The sequence below is a fragment of the Limulus polyphemus genome, unplaced genomic scaffold (genome assembly GCF_000517525.1).
Source record: "Limulus polyphemus unplaced genomic scaffold, Limulus_polyphemus-2.1.2 Scaffold483, whole genome shotgun sequence".
NCBI classification, from domain to species: Eukaryota; Metazoa; Arthropoda; class Merostomata; order Xiphosura; family Limulidae; genus Limulus; species Limulus polyphemus.
In genome coordinates, this window is record NW_013666093.1 from 222430 (window position 1) to 238637 (window position 16208).

The following is a 16208-nucleotide window of genomic DNA, read 5'->3' on the forward strand; positions in this document are numbered from 1 at the left end:
CAACTCTAGTCTTTTCTAGGCGCCCTCTATTTTAGTATATAAGCCCTACAAATAAAGCGGAGAGATAAATGCAGATAGACAGAGATAGAAACAGATAATTGAGTCAAGCGAGCGGTAGTGACCGTAAGTATAGTGCGTGAATCGTTGTGAATTATAGCGTGTGTTTAAGTTAAAGTGACAGTGGAAATTCTGTGTATTGTAAAGTTGTATTGAGAAAGAATAAACTAATTTTATTTAAGAAAGGACTTGTATCGCTGAAGTTCCTCGGGAAGAACTTATACCGGAAATTAACAAACGACCAGAGACTTAACAATATATATACAACATATTACCAAGGTATTTAACCTGAACACAAAATAACTACAGTATACAACTAAGCCTAATACGAAGACTAGGTAGCTTAGCAATAAAATAAGTGACAAACTAAAATTGTTTGTTCTCATGTACGTAAGTAATTATTAAAAGTTTAAGCCTTTTTCTGTTAAACTAGGGCCGATTTTTCAAGAAATATTTACATATTGAAAACATTTTCAGTCTTATTCCCTATAATGAAACGTCGAAAATCCTTTAAACAATTTTTAATAAATTTAAAATCAGAGGCATTTGTAAGTGGCATTTCAGGTATATTTTTTGTCTACCAGTAAAATTTACCTAGGAAATCTGCCATTCAACACTAGAATTCAACATACTTTTTTCAAGCACAATTATAATTTTACTCTATTTAATATGTTTATTAATCTGGCTTCAAATTATTTACACAAGCATTAAAAACTTATACCAGCTATTTTTTGTGTACCCTTTACTTAGTAATTTTTCTAACCGATTCTCTTTTTCTACTGACACTTTTTTATTAGAAAATATTATAGGTCTTGTAACTTAAGCCAAAAAATGATCAATGTTTAACAAAGTTAAAAATTGAACAATTATCTCTGTAAGCAGCAACAGTTCAGTAGTTTACAGTTCAAAAGTGTTACTAACATTTTAATAGATATACAAGATTTAAAATATATTTCTTGAATTGGTCTTAAGACAGCCATGGATGATGCAAGGGAACTGTTTTTAAATATAAGGAAACACAATATATCACGTTCTTGCCATTCAGCATTAGGGGTTTTTCTTTCCATTAAAGTAATATTAATCTTGACATATCTTTAACAAGTGTTTTAATTGGAGTCTATACGCTTTAACTAATATAATACATGTCACATATAACTGGTGGTCAAATACTTTTACTCGAATATTATTAAAGCATATACATATATATAAAATTAGGGCTATTTGTTGATTGTTTGAGCTCGGTGTATACAGTACTGTTATCGTAATCATTTTTTTTAATTTGTATAATTATACCTGATTGCTAACTTATTAAAGCAATAATGAACTGTTATGACACCGACAAAACATTAACAACCAAAAAAGGCAAAATCATTTTCATTTTTAGTTCCTTGCAACTATACTTAAATTCAATTATACAGAAAGTGTGCGAGGTACCATTTTTAATGTTAAGTTTTTATCGTTTAACTGAAAAATTTCAGTGTTTGTGAAAACTATCCAAGTTTGTTTTCAAATTCCGAGGCAGCCTTGACCCCATGACATAAGAAACGAGCTCAGGGCTGTTGTGTTACATCTGGTGAAGTGGTATATCAACACAGTTTTTATTTTGACAACAAGAATGTGACTGGATTTATAAACATCACTCACATAGTTTTACACGATTAGGCATTCGGCTTAACAAAACATAAAAAAAAGAAAAGAAAAAGTAAAAGTTACAGATAATCCAAACATTCATCTATGAAACTGGAGAATACGGAAACGAAGACATTTGTTTGTTGTTTTTTTTTCTGAATTCTAGCCATATGTGCAGTTACGAACGGCTTATCGCATCTTTTTACAAATTGAACTTAGATGGTTGATTGATTTCACAAAAAAGCTAAATTGGGCTATCTGCTGTGTCGAACCCTGGATTTTGGCGTTGTAATAAACTTAGTAACAAGTTGGAAATAACTTATTTGTTGTTAAGCAGGAAGCTACAATATGGACTATCTGTGTTTTGCCCAACGCGGGTATTTAAACCTGACTTTTAGCATTATAATCCCGCAGATTTACCGCTGAACCATTACTGTTAATCGTAATACATATATTAGTTAAATTCTGTCATTACTATAAAAAAAATCAGTAATTAACTAAAAGAATATCTGAGATTAATGATCAATTCTTACTAATTTAACGAAAGCGCCGCCAGGATACATGGGTGTAACACCGATTATCTTAAGGAAAACCAATGACAACAAATTACAGCGATTTCTACAATACAGATGGAAAGAAAATAAAACGTTTTTAGTTTATCAAAATCACAGTTTTACAACGCATATGTATTTCCTGATCACTTGATTCAAGTCTCCACCCAAAAGCGTTGACAACAGTTGCCACTGGCTAGTTATTTACTAGAACATGGAAAACGTGATACCGGATATGATTTCATCATCTAATATATTATGGCTTGAGGGATACTAACACTAGCCAGGTGACCATTTTATGAGCTTAGGCTCAGTATACGATCGATATGTTGAGTTGCGGAAAATTCCTCTAACACAACTGAAAATTACATGGAAAAATATATTAGACTGTGCTGAATTTGAGAGAAGAAATTGTGTTATTAAGGAGAAGCGTTGTTGTTTTTTAATTTGTAAGATTTGTGAGCCCACGAACATTACAAATTTCTGTTTGTTTGGGAAGTATTCCTTTGCATGAAATATTTTTACCCCATTGTTGTCACTTTAGTGTGAAATTAGTTTTTGAAGCCAACTAAAGAGAAAAACTTGTGATAGTGCTGTTACAGATCCAAAGCCACACAACTATTTTATACGTTAAGTTCTATGCCAACCAAAAATGGGACATTTTTCGTGTATTGTTTAGTGTATTTTCAGTGTGACATGAACATTCATAGTTTGTAAGTTTGTTATACAAGGAGACAATTTAATGATAGTGAAAGACGTGTATCAGGAAAAATAATGTATATACTCGTATATATGTAAGAACTACCATCAACATTAAACACTTATTTCAATATACAGATGAAATATCCATGTTCATGGCTTATGTAAGAGTACAGATTTAGTGTCTGTAAGGTCGTGTACATTGGCAAAACAAAATGCTACTGGAAAAGCAAGTCTATGAAGATTTAGGAGTATCAAACAGAACTGGCCATCCATTACTTAAACCCAGCCACCCATCTATTTGTTCACATGTCGAAACCACAGGTCACAATATTTGATATTTTGATTTCTCTTTCATTACTACAAAATCTTCAGACCTTGAACTCTGCATTAGAGAAAGTTTACTCACAGCAAGACAGTTCTACTCTTAATGACTTACAAACCTTCTTAGACCTAAAATTATTCAAAATTTACACACTTAAAACTCAGCTGTATGTTAAAAATAGTTACAATTGTCTCATGCAACATGTAATACATGAAACATTCATAACACATTCTATAAACTGTTTTTCCTTCTGTTTACTACTTTACTGAATGAATATCTAAGTAAATTAGTGGTTGATGATACTATAGCATCAGTATATAATATATCATTGTAATATTATTTTCAGATTTCACTGACGATGGAATAAGTGTATGCTGAAACATTCAAGTCTTCTGTAAATAAAAGTTGTGTGTTTTGTCAACTATCTTCATCTTTAATAATGGTTGGAGACGGCTTGAATGGATAATGAAGAAAAACTGTTTTGTACCTGATGATGACAAAACCTTGTCGAAACGTTGTACATTTGCTGTTATGTTAAACTTATATTAAAGTTTTTCTTCATTACCCGTTCAAGCCGTCTCCAACCATTATTAGTCTCAAAGTGGGTTCCTCGACTTTATCTTCATCTTTATTATTATCATCAGAAAAGTAATTTTATAGGCCACAAGCCTTAAATGTTGTTACATCAGTGGAAAGTTCTATCCACACCATTTCCACTGTTTTAAAGCATTTAAATACTTCAGCAAGTTACAATCATCAGGGGTAGCATTATATAGTTCCACTTAATCATATTTTTCTGAGAAAAAACAAATTTTATTGTATTTTCCATGGGAAATAACCTTCACATGAGAGTGGTCCACTGGTAATCTATTTAAGATTCTACACAACAAACACCATAAACAGTTATACAACAACAGCTAACAACAGATTCATATCCATGGGTTAAAGTAGCTAAACAACAATGAAATAAAATGTTGGAAAATACTGAAGTTAAAAAATCTGTCATTTCAGACAGATTTGACTATCTTGGATCAACCTTTAGATTGTGAGTGGTTTATGTTTTTAAAAACACAGGTGAAATGTGCAATCTTTTTAGCACTCCTAACTTTGTAATATTATTCTAATAGAATAACTTTTTACTTAATTCTCTTACTGGTATAATACAGTAAACAGCTGCTAATTTCTTTCTGTAACAGTACAGAATGTTTTCCAAGTGTGAACAGTAACAAGATATGGTTTAGAAATCATTTTGACACAAACTTTTTAAACAGCACAGAATAACTATTTATATGTGATGTCTTATTAGAAATATCCATCTTATATTCATAACTGATGGAACATACTAAAAAAAATATATGCTGGATTAAATTACAACAGGCCATTAACATCAAGTACAAAAAACTGTAAAATCGTATACATTTTTTTAATTTATTTATAAGAACATGTATAATCACTTCCTGGAAACTGCAAGTATGCTACAAACTAACATGTTGCCTATGTGGCTACATGGCTACTTAAACAGGAAGAAAAGTAATGATTTTATAACAGAGAATAAATGCTTACCAAATATACTGATAACATCATCAGCTCAGTTTATGTAACTGTAACCTGATCGTACTGAAACTAGTAACCTTTTCACTTTATTTCATAAAATGGAACAGCAAGCACATTTTTTTTTATACTTTATCCCTCAAGTTAGTGAGTCAGAGCTCACTTCATTACACTAAACTGAACATTTAATTTATACCTAGTGAGTAAATATGCATTTTTATTTATACAAATACAAATACTGTTCTGTATAATATTAAACTTTTATTTTCAAGTTTTATGTATCATATACATGAATACTTTTGGTCAGAAGCTAAAGGTAAACTGGAAACAAGTATTTACGTACTCAAACTTTAATAATCACATCCTTTAAGTGAAAAAGAAAGCACGAATTCCTACAAATGTTTATAAATTTGGCAGGATGGAAAAACCTGAAACCATCACTAAGTACATATATACATACATACATATATATATAAATATTTTTTCACAGATCCCTTATACATTAAATTTTTGATGTTTACTTAGTTCCATTTTAAATATTCATTACTTCATTTTGGTTTGCTCAAATACTGAAGTATAGAAATACCTAGGACTGAAGAATAATAAGACAGATGCACACCAGTACACAGATACATGATTTCTTTTACCTATTTCTCCAAGGATTTTGCCAAAGCATAACAATCTAGTTAAAGCATTCTTATTCTACTTTCTGGCTTCGGTCTATAAAAATATTGTAAACATGCTATTGTCTTACAGAAATTGTGGTATCACATTATTTACAAATACAGTTCTAATTAAAAGTTATACTCTCTTTAGCTACATGAATCAAGAGTTTAAGCTTCTGTATCATAATGGTTAGGATATATATTATATTGTACAGAGATTGAGTACATTATATTAAAACAATTTTGAAATGAAAAAGCCACATGATAATGACAGCAGGAATAAAGCATGTATCAGAACTACCTTTTAACATTGTTTGGCATTGCATAGGTAGTGTATGCATGCAATCATATATTTATAGTTTTTAAGAAGAGTATGTAACAGCCCTTTCTGATGCAACATATCCATACACTCAGAGCATAAGGGTGCATTCAGATTATGGATTTAGAATTTCAAAGACAGGGATATTCCTTATAATTAATGTCATTGGAAAAGGGAATATGGCTTAACGTGGGACACCAGGTCTATTCAGAAACAAGCTTACAACAAGTCTTTAAATGCAAAGTGCACGATCTTGTAACAGGTGAGAATGCATAAAAACAAAGGTCAATAGCACATGATGCTCACATGCCCAAAGCAACAGTACGCAATATAATCAATAAGGGAGATTATCCAGAAATGAGGAGAACAGGATATAAATTCACCAAAATAAGGCTTTCAGTCATCTCTTGTTTAACAATCACATGCCTCAAATAGATGGAGAATGAAACATATATTCATGCTATTTCATAAAAAGACATACTGATCAAGTTGCAATATGCAAAGCCTGTGGATTTCTGTGCAATAGGATCGACTCTAAAATAATTGGGTGCTGAGAAACCATATTCTCATATTTTAGATCGATTATGAACAGCCAGCGGGAATGAGTGGTATCCTTTGGATGGATGATGGATCCTTTTGCAATGAAATGTACATTGCAGAGCTATTGTCAAGGTTCACAGTTGTCATAGAGAACCTGGTTAGATGAGGCAAAATAAGCTGTAATGACATGATGAGGCTTCAAAAATATTTTTATATAACATACTCAGCCCTCCATACATAAAAATAAACACAACCTGTTAAGACTATTTTTAATGTAATGGATAAAGGATAAATACTCAATACCTTTTTATGACAAAAGAAACTTAAATACATATATCACTTTAGACCTGCACATTCAAGCAATTTATTGAACTAAAGATATTCTACTACATTAGCATGTGAAAAATATATTATACAGAAAGAATAAAAATTTAATAACAATTACTTTATTCAGTTAATATGTTTTCTTAATCAGCAACTATTTGCCATCAGTTATATGATGACTACCATGCATCAAATGTTTTTTAACACATTTAAAATTCAATAAATGAATACAAACTTACCGAAGTCTTCTAAACACAACACAATTTGGATGTCTCTTTGTTAACAATATTTCATGAAAACACAGTCATCCTTAAAAGTTTACTATAGAGAGACTGTTCCCTGTTTTGTAAAAAACTTGGGGCCTTTTGAAAGTGTTTTTTATCTTGTCCATTCCTGTAAAAATAATAACTTTTTATAGGAATTAAAAGCTGGTAAAAAATTCATATTTCTAAGTTCTACAAACTGTATGTTAAAATATCATACAATTTGTTCACCTATATGCTATTACATGTACATAGATTTACTCCAATGTAAAAACTTTCATATGACAATACTAACAAAATGTGGCATTCTATGCACAAACGTGAAGTTGAATTTTAAATATCAAGCTTAAAAATAACAATAATAGAACAGACTTCTTTATTCTCTTATTACTTTCCTGAATCATGTTTCAGTTACATTTTTTTCTCTCAAGTATATGAATAACCCTTAAAACAACAGTTTTATGAAAAAGTCACAAGATTAACAGTTAGTAGTTATACAATCAAAGAAAATTAGTTGCCAGGAAAACAAACTAGTCAGCAAAGGCCTGAAAACATTGACCAAATGTGAGGAAAGGTGACAAAGCCAAAGAGAAGTGTACAAATCTAAAAGCAAACTTTCATGGATAAACCACATAAGTAATAATAATGATAAGAAGTAAAGAGAGGTCTCATAAATGCCTTTCTTTGCCATTCAGCAACCTACTTAAAAGTCCAGACTATGAGTTTTAAAAACAAATGATCCAGTAATAACAAACAACAAGATAAAGGTTCAGAGCTGAAATTAAAAAAGAACATACACACTCACAAGTTTCCTGCTGCACCCTACTGTTCTATGAAAAGAAATTCATAAAAAACAGTTAAGACTATCTCTAGACCATCTTTTCTATAGGAAGCTAGTAATCCCATAAATAAAGACATTCAAGGGTAGGAAAATATAATGAAACCAAGACAGAAAGAGATGAGGTACCTACTGGAACTTAATAGACTATTTGGACAAAAGCAACAGAGTCAAAAGTCCCCAATAAAAGTGACTGCAAGGGATAAGTACAGAAAACATAACCCACACATCTTTGAACAGATAAGGAATAAGTTAGAGGAGACTAAACAGTCTGCTTTATGAAAGGATATACTGAGTAACATGAAAACCTACAGAGGTAGTAAGACAGATATCTCAGGATCATAACAAGATGGTACCAGAAAGGCATCTATCTCATGGATAAAAGCTGAGATGTTAATGCAATTTAAAGAGTATGGTGAAAAAATAAAGAATATAAAATGATAATCTCTCAAAAAGAGAGTAACCCAATCCTTTCTGAGAAAAAAAAAAATAAGAGTGGGCCATTAACTCCCAGGAACACAAAAAACAGTATAGAACTAGGTAAAAAAAGAGACTATATAAAAACATACAAAAAAAGTTGGCACTCTAAAAGAATAAGAAAAAAATCATGCAAACAAAAATGCTCCTGCTACAGATGTGGTTTTCAAACAGGTAAATCTGGTGCATAAACATTAACATAAGTAGTAAATTATTATACACATCCCATGAAAAATGAAGTTACGATTAAATAATAATTTTTAATGACATATAAAAAAACAACAACACATTTCCAGAGATATCTGGAGAAGAACAAGTATATACAATTACCCCATATAGGCTTTAAAAAATAAATTGCCAAAAAAATACCAAATATGTTTCTATTTTATTGTTTGTCTCCATGGTCTAATGTAGACAGTCAACCACAAGAAGAAAATTAGACCCTTGAGGTTTACATTCTATAAGGCCTATGAGTACCTTGGTAGGCCCTTAAGCAAACACGGAGAAGAGTTCTCAATAGCATGACGAATGAAAAGAATCTTGGCATAACAATGGATAAGTAGTCACTCAAGCCATTGAAATAGTTTTCTGTTCCTAGTAGTAAAAGTAGTTGAATTATAAGGTCTATTTATAGACACAGTTATTACAAGTCAAAATAAATAATAATTTTCTAAATGAATCACTAGCTATGCCTCGCTTGGAATAATGTGTACAATTTTGGAAATGGGTTCTGAGAAGAGCTACTAAGATTTTCCAGTTAATCATTAAAATAAAGGCTTTAATTTTTTCTACCATACTTACAGGATAAGAAGATATAAGTTTAAGATTTGGAAAAAACAGGTTAAGCTTCAGTTAAGGGTAGGTATGCAAGTGCAGCTTCAAGGACCAAATGGTCCCTTACTGTCTGCATGTTATGTTACAGAAGAGAAGTCCAAAGAGTGAGAAGAATAATTCTGAAATTAAATCCATATTAAATGCCAACACTAAAAATATACTACTCATAAGAGAAACTTGGGGGGATGAATAGAACTTGAAGCATAAACTGAAAACCTCATGAATAAAAACATACGATGCAGAATACATGGTAAAAGGACAAAAGCTGAAACAAACTCACAAAAGATTTCAGCAGCTAAGTGGACAAAAGTCTCAAACATGGATAAAATTCCCATGATTTAAAATCTGAATCTAGTGTCATAAAATGATCAACAGGAATAATGGGAGGTAGGTGTAGTGCAACGATTAATATGTCAGAGAAAGCTTAATAATACATATTTAGTAAAAGTAGATTTAATTAACTGAACTTAAAACTACAAAAAACATTTCCCTAACAAAACATGGCCTACATTCTCAGTTACTCCTATAAATGCACTAGCCAATTACCTGACAACTTAGTCTGCTACAAAATAAAAAAGACTGGTGAATGTAACATCTGATGGAATTTAAGTTCATAATAAAAAAAATACAAAAAAAACTATTTTACAATTTAACTGTGTACTTTAACAACAATGTTCTTACTAGTTCATCTTCTCTAAAACTACAACCAATAATGAAGATTTAGTCCTATTTTTTTCCCCCCCTTTCCAAAAATCATGCAAAGTTATTTATGAGCAGAATTTATTAAACTCAGTATAATGTTTAGTAATTTATTTTAAATTTGTTTTCCCAAAAATCTCTATTGTATAACCAATCTTTTTATGGAAATGGAACAAGTATTTGAAAGGCTATGTACTTAATGCATAAGAAAATAAAAACAGGCCGAAGTTGAGGTCGCATTATGGTTAAAGAGAAAGATGGCTAATGATGCTAATGAAATGGCTACAATACAAAAATAAAATAGAGAAATAGAGCTGGGTAATTAGTGGTACTTGCTAATCGATTAGTAAACAGCCCAACTAACCTATTATATTCAATTCATCGATTAATACAATATCCTTCAAACTATGGTACCTACAAGCAAAACAAAGAAACTGGCAGCAGATCCCATCAGCCAGTCCTTCCCTCTAGTCAGCAGTTGAACAACAACAAACAAGAAAAAAAAATGTTGTGTACTGGCAGACGGTTACTTTCCCTGTAGTTAGCAGATCAACAATAAACAAACAAACAAAATTGTTGGAGAAGGGTGCTGCCAGTCAATTGCCTTCTCTCTAATCAGCAATTTCAAATTAGTAATATATAACCTTAGTAGCTTTTCCATAACAAAAACAGGATGAGCAAGATGAATGCAATATTTTGATAACTTGGGTAGTAGAAATAATCAAATATAGCAATAATCTGAAACCCTAGTTTTCATTAGTTGATTAATTATGTGACCATCAATTTAATCAGTTTCAATTAATTGATTATATTGATTAATCAATTAAATTACCAAGATCTATGGAGAAATCAACTCAAACAAAATTCTCATTTGAGCATCACTGTAAATTGCAACAAATTCTTTATACTAAGAAAAAATTTAAATATTAACATAAGAATTCTTAAAAACAAAACAAAGTATATTTTAACTTTCACAAGTAAACAAGATATAATCTCAATTCAAATATCCTGGGTGTGGACTTTTACAAAACCTCTAAACTCCACAGATCTTTAACTAATAATATAACCTTGACACAAGAAATTAAGAAAAAAAAACTAACTTAAAAAATTAAGTGCACGAAAATCTGCTTAACAATACAACACAAATAAAATGATTTAACATAACTGACAATACTTCTAATCAGTTATGAACAATATCTAATCTATTTTTCATATTCTTAAGCATCTTGTGCATAAGCATTTAATTCTCTCTTCTTTTACACTTTTACTTTCTATCAAATGATGAGATTAAAATTCAATGCAGGAAAAGTATTTGCTATTGTCAAAACAATGATACACATATTTACAAGGAGGAGCATTAATTTACATACAGCCATATACTATAGCTATCACAACTGAAATCTCAGCACCACCGCAGTACCAATAATTTGGTCTCAGTGTGAAAATAGTATTCCTCTAATAACTAACAAGGTGTGAGCCAGCATTATGAATAAACAAACTGAAAACAAAACTCAACTAACTGACAGAGGAAAAGGTACATAAATACAAATCTAATAATAATTAACAAACAAAGTAATACTGCCTCACAAAATGTCTGATATACTGTAAGAAGAAGATACATTTATCCCATTTTACTGCATTCCTGCATTTGTCTGCATTTTCAAAATAAAATGGAATCTAATAACTACTTACATGTGCCTCTAGAGGGACATGTAACTATTCCAGTTAAATGTTCATAATGGACCAAGTCTTCATCTTTCTCCCTACAACATTTTGTAAGGTTGCTTTTTTTCTCATAAGCCATCTCATAGTTCTAAAGAGACTTCCTTTTTACCACTCCATCTATACTAATGTGCAATAGGGCTTCCTTTAGCATGAAACACCTTTAAAAATAGCTACTTTCACTGATGTTCAAAGATGGGTAAGAGAGGCAGGAATTTATAAGTTTTTATTATATTTCACTTCCATTTTTATGCTAGAGGGTCAATTTCAAATACATACACCCTAGTTCAAAAAAGGAAGAGTGGTCTGTAGACCCTGGCTGTGATTAGTCTAATGTCTTTTGAACAGCCACACTTGGTGATGTAAGGAGTGGTCGCTGTTATATGCATCATTTTGGTCCAACAATAAGGCTCATCAGTACTCTGGAAACCAGTAAGTAGAAAAGCTTTCATAAGATTAAGAACATAATAAAATGGAAGGGGAAAGAAGCTCATCAAGCCCATTTAACTCATCAAGGTTCCCTCTCAACAACAATAAAAAAAATCCAACTGGCATATACCCTTTTACATCCATATGAAAAAAACTGTCCAAACATGACATTAGGCAAACCATTCCATTAACCTATATTTAACTAATCAAAATATGCAACTATGTTTTAAAAAAATAAAATTTATAGTACTCAAGTTATTGTCTTGAAGTTTTCTCATTCTACTACTGTACTCAGACTAACAGCAGGAAGACTAATCAAACCTTAACAACTATGAACACCTACATTACACTCTCCTAGTTCATCTGTGCACCAGAGAAAACAAAATTAAAACTCTAAGCCTCTCCTCAGAACAACGATGATCTAAACCTGCCTCTGCACTATTTCCAATTAGTTGATATTTTTAAGTTTATAGAAAGAGGAACCAAAAATGCACAAAATACTCTAAATAAAGCCTCACAAGGCTGAAAAAACTTTGTTCTTAAACTCAAAGTTCTTACAAATAGGGCCAAAAAATCAGTCTACTCTTTTGATCACAATTATATTTTCAGCAGATGGCTTTAAATTTTATCAACAATCACACTCAAACTCTGCATCTTTTACTACAACACCACTTTTCTTTTCCCTTTGAGCAAAAATCTTATGCTTCTCAGTATTAAAACTTAGCTTCACATTTTAGCCTATTAACTAAGATTATCAAAGTCATTTTGAACAAGACTTATGAGAAGTACTCAAAATTTGTGACAGAAAATACTGTTAACTATGAGGTTACCAAACTGATAACATAATGTAACAGAGTGCATTATAATCTTTCTATGTAGGAATGTAAGAAAAGTATATCTAACTAGCTAAACTCATTACTGGGTTGATTTTTAGTTTTGAGTTAAATAGGTAGTTTGCTCTGTTCAATAGTTAATATTGAATATCAGTTCTTCCCAGTAACCACTTATATTTGTAATTGTTACAATCTAAAACATTTGCAAAATTATTAACACAAATACTGAATAACAAAGATACCGAAATACTCCTAAAGGATCACAGTTGTTTCATTCTTCCAGTTGAAGAAATGCCCATTTATCACTAATTCTTGTTTCCTACCATAATTATTCCAATTTTCTACCTACTTCTTAACTTTTTGATCAAGTATTTAAGCATCCAACTTCATACTTAATCTCCTGTGAGACACCTAAGTTATTAAAGGCTTTCTGAAAGTTAAACAAAATTAACTGGGAATAGGATGCCCTCATCCAAAAGAGCATAGGCTCTATTAAAAAAATCCAAGTTGATAAAACATGGAAACCTCTTTTCTAATTCCATGCTAAAATAGTTAATGAAATATCAAACCTTAAACTATTATTCTAATATTGATAAAAGTATAAGGAAATTCAAGGTGAAAGAAGATTGTTTGGTTCATCAACACAATTAAGGTCCCCCACCACCCAACAAGACCATCAATCAAAGTAAAAAAACAAAATCAAATATAACAATCATATCCTAGTACATATCCAATAAAAGTTTTAAAGTTTTTAAATTTAATGCACATATTTCATCACTAGGCAACTAAAACTTTCAAACTCTTTAAGTTTACTGTACTCTTTGAGGGGTATTAAAACAACTGCAGCTAGTATCAGAGTCCATGCACTAAGAAAGTATATATAAATGATGTGATATTCATTTTTATTTTGGCGTTTAGTTATTCATGAATAGATTATTTTATTTTAGAACACATTTCTATCTATAATTATTCTTCACATGTGGGAAAGAATTTTTACAATTAGAATTTAATGAACTAAAGTAATAAAAAATTAAAAACACACACTTGAAACTGAAAGTCAGAAATTCAGAGTTAAACAGAAGGATAATACTTACTTGTGCTGCAAATGTGCAATTTCTAACTTAACGTCTTAAGTTTCAAAATCACACCAGGCCAGCCTGAAAATGAATTAATGATATATTGAGCGTTAAACTGTAACCTAGCTATGTATGTAGCAAAACACTAAAATTAAAACACAAAAAAGAAAAAATAACATTGTTAATTGTTATATTACCAGATGGCTTGAGTTGTAAATGCTATCAACCGCCTTTTCTATGTCATTAACTAACGCTGAACCTATTCGTTTATAGCCCTAAACAATAGATACACAATATTACATTTATTACAATACTCCGCGTTCTAACCAAGCGTCAGTCAGACTAGTCTTACTTCGATCAATAACATCAAATCTCCTGCAGCTGTTTGAATGCCCGGATGTTTACTTTCATAGTACGAAATGATACTCAAAGAGGGCATTTCTGTAATTATTATGGAATAGAGATCCTAGAGAATAACATTAAACTAAACTTACTTTGCGTGTTGAAAGGGCTTACAAGTGGATAAATGTTTAAAGTATTTTTCATTATGCAAGCGCATATTATTCTTACCACCTACATCACTGTAATGATTAAATAAATCAATGATTAATTTTTAATAACAAACCAAAATCCATGTCAAAATAAACAAATGTATATTATGAAAAGTTGTTTTTTCGTAGTAACCCGGGCCCTTACTTAACAATAACCCCCCCCCCCCCCACGTGGCACAGCGGTATGTCTGCGGACTTACAACGTTAGAAACCGGGTTTCGATACCCGTGGTGGGCAGAGCACAGATAGCCCTTGTGTGGCTTTGTGCATAATTAAAAATAAACAAACAAACCAGAAATGAAGAGACAAGAAGATTTTATGCAAACAGTAGGTGGACGTAACGTCCAGCAAAAGGGAAGTTGGAAGCTATCCTTACTGTAAGGAGCTTCCCTATAACTGATGATGTATGGGTAATTGATATAAAGAAATATTTCTTACTGGAACATCATGCAGAGACATGGATGCAGGGTTAGGTTAGCTTAAAATAATTTCACAATATATCAGAATTAAATAACAGGGCTGATTTATTTTCAAAAAATCAAATTTAAATACTTTTTTGTGTGTAAAAGATACAAGAATGAACGATTTTTAATATATATACATGGTAATTACTACACCAAAGACTGAACTTCCAGGGACAACATGGAGGGTGGTTATTGTACCACCAATAAGTGAAACACTCATACCAGGTGTTATCAACAATAAATCTACATATAATGACTGTAGCAAAATGGAATCAAATATTCTGGCATGTCCAGAGGAATTGGTGGTTGGAAGAGCTCTCGTAATATTGAAGAATTATGATATCAGACATGACTTTATCCAGGGAAGACATACATCAGCTTATGATTAAATGGAAAGTCATTATGATTTTAATGCTGATAAGACTGGGTTACATCAAAGTGACATGGTACGGCGGTACAATATCCATTGTCAGAAAGAATGAACTTCAAATTTCAGCAGGTGATTGAAAAGGTCATATGTTGTAATGGAAAGAACCAACGATGTGATTTACAGAATTCAGAAATATAGGCGATTCAAACCATTGGTCATCCACTGTGATCGTCTTTAAAGGTATGACAATTCACTGTGGATTGAGGAGTTCGAGATGAATTATTCCTTTGATGTCCAAACAAATGCAAAACATCACTTTCTGCGGACGGAGTCCAGGTTTTTGTCTGGGACTGAGCCATTGCTTTTTTGGCATTTTATATTCGCATAGAGAATACATTTTTCATCACCGGTGACAATTCTGTTCAAAAATTGTTCACGCGCATTATGCACCAGAAGAGACTAAGCAACGTTCAAACGTTAGAAACGATGATCATCGGAGAGAAGGGGGTGGCACCAAAACACCTTCTTTATGGAGTTTTCCCATATTCCTTAAATGTTTACGTATTGTTTGATCAGAGACATGCAATTTCAGAGCCATTTCACGAGTGTGTTGCCTTGGATTAAACTCAACAAGCGTCTTCAGAGCATAAATATCAATTCCAACATGTCGGCCATCGCAGTTTTTAAGGCTAAAATCACCTGAACGAAATTTGCTGAACCATCGTTGACACTTACAAACGTTCAAAACATTTCCATAAACTTCTTTGATAGTCTTTGTGGCTGCAGAGGCGTTGTTTTCCTTCTTGTATTCAAACAGTGTTACATGCCGAATGTGTGTCTCGTCATGTGCCATCACTATAAGAGATTATAGTATATTAAAATGAACTCGGTCTTTCAGCACAGTCTCGGTCCCTGGGACCGACGTCGTAATCATTTTGTGCTTGTTATAGTTTTCATGCTATAACTTTTAAATTAGTGAGCGAATGTTAACA

General features: G+C 31.6%; 1 protein-coding gene across 6 annotated transcripts in view; it reads right to left on the minus strand.

The window, feature by feature from the left end:
• Positions 1-14184, minus strand: part of LOC106458541 (tripartite motif-containing protein 2-like) — a 53273-nt gene extending 39089 nt beyond the window's left edge. Inside the window, exons 1-4 of one of the 6 annotated variants that reach the window (XM_022384789.1) lie at positions 14029-14184; positions 13850-13912; positions 11773-11915; positions 6900-7053 (exon numbers count right to left, since the gene is read on the minus strand). The gene's annotated coding sequence lies outside the window, so the exon portion shown is untranslated. Of the gene's footprint in view, positions 1-3990; positions 6491-6899; positions 7054-11463; positions 11725-11772; positions 11916-13849; positions 13913-14028 lie in introns of those variants that run through there. The other 5 variants (XR_002610389.1, XR_002610388.1, XM_022384790.1 and 2 more) reach the window with 5 other exon arrangements.
• Positions 14185-16208: the final 2024 nt, after the last annotated feature.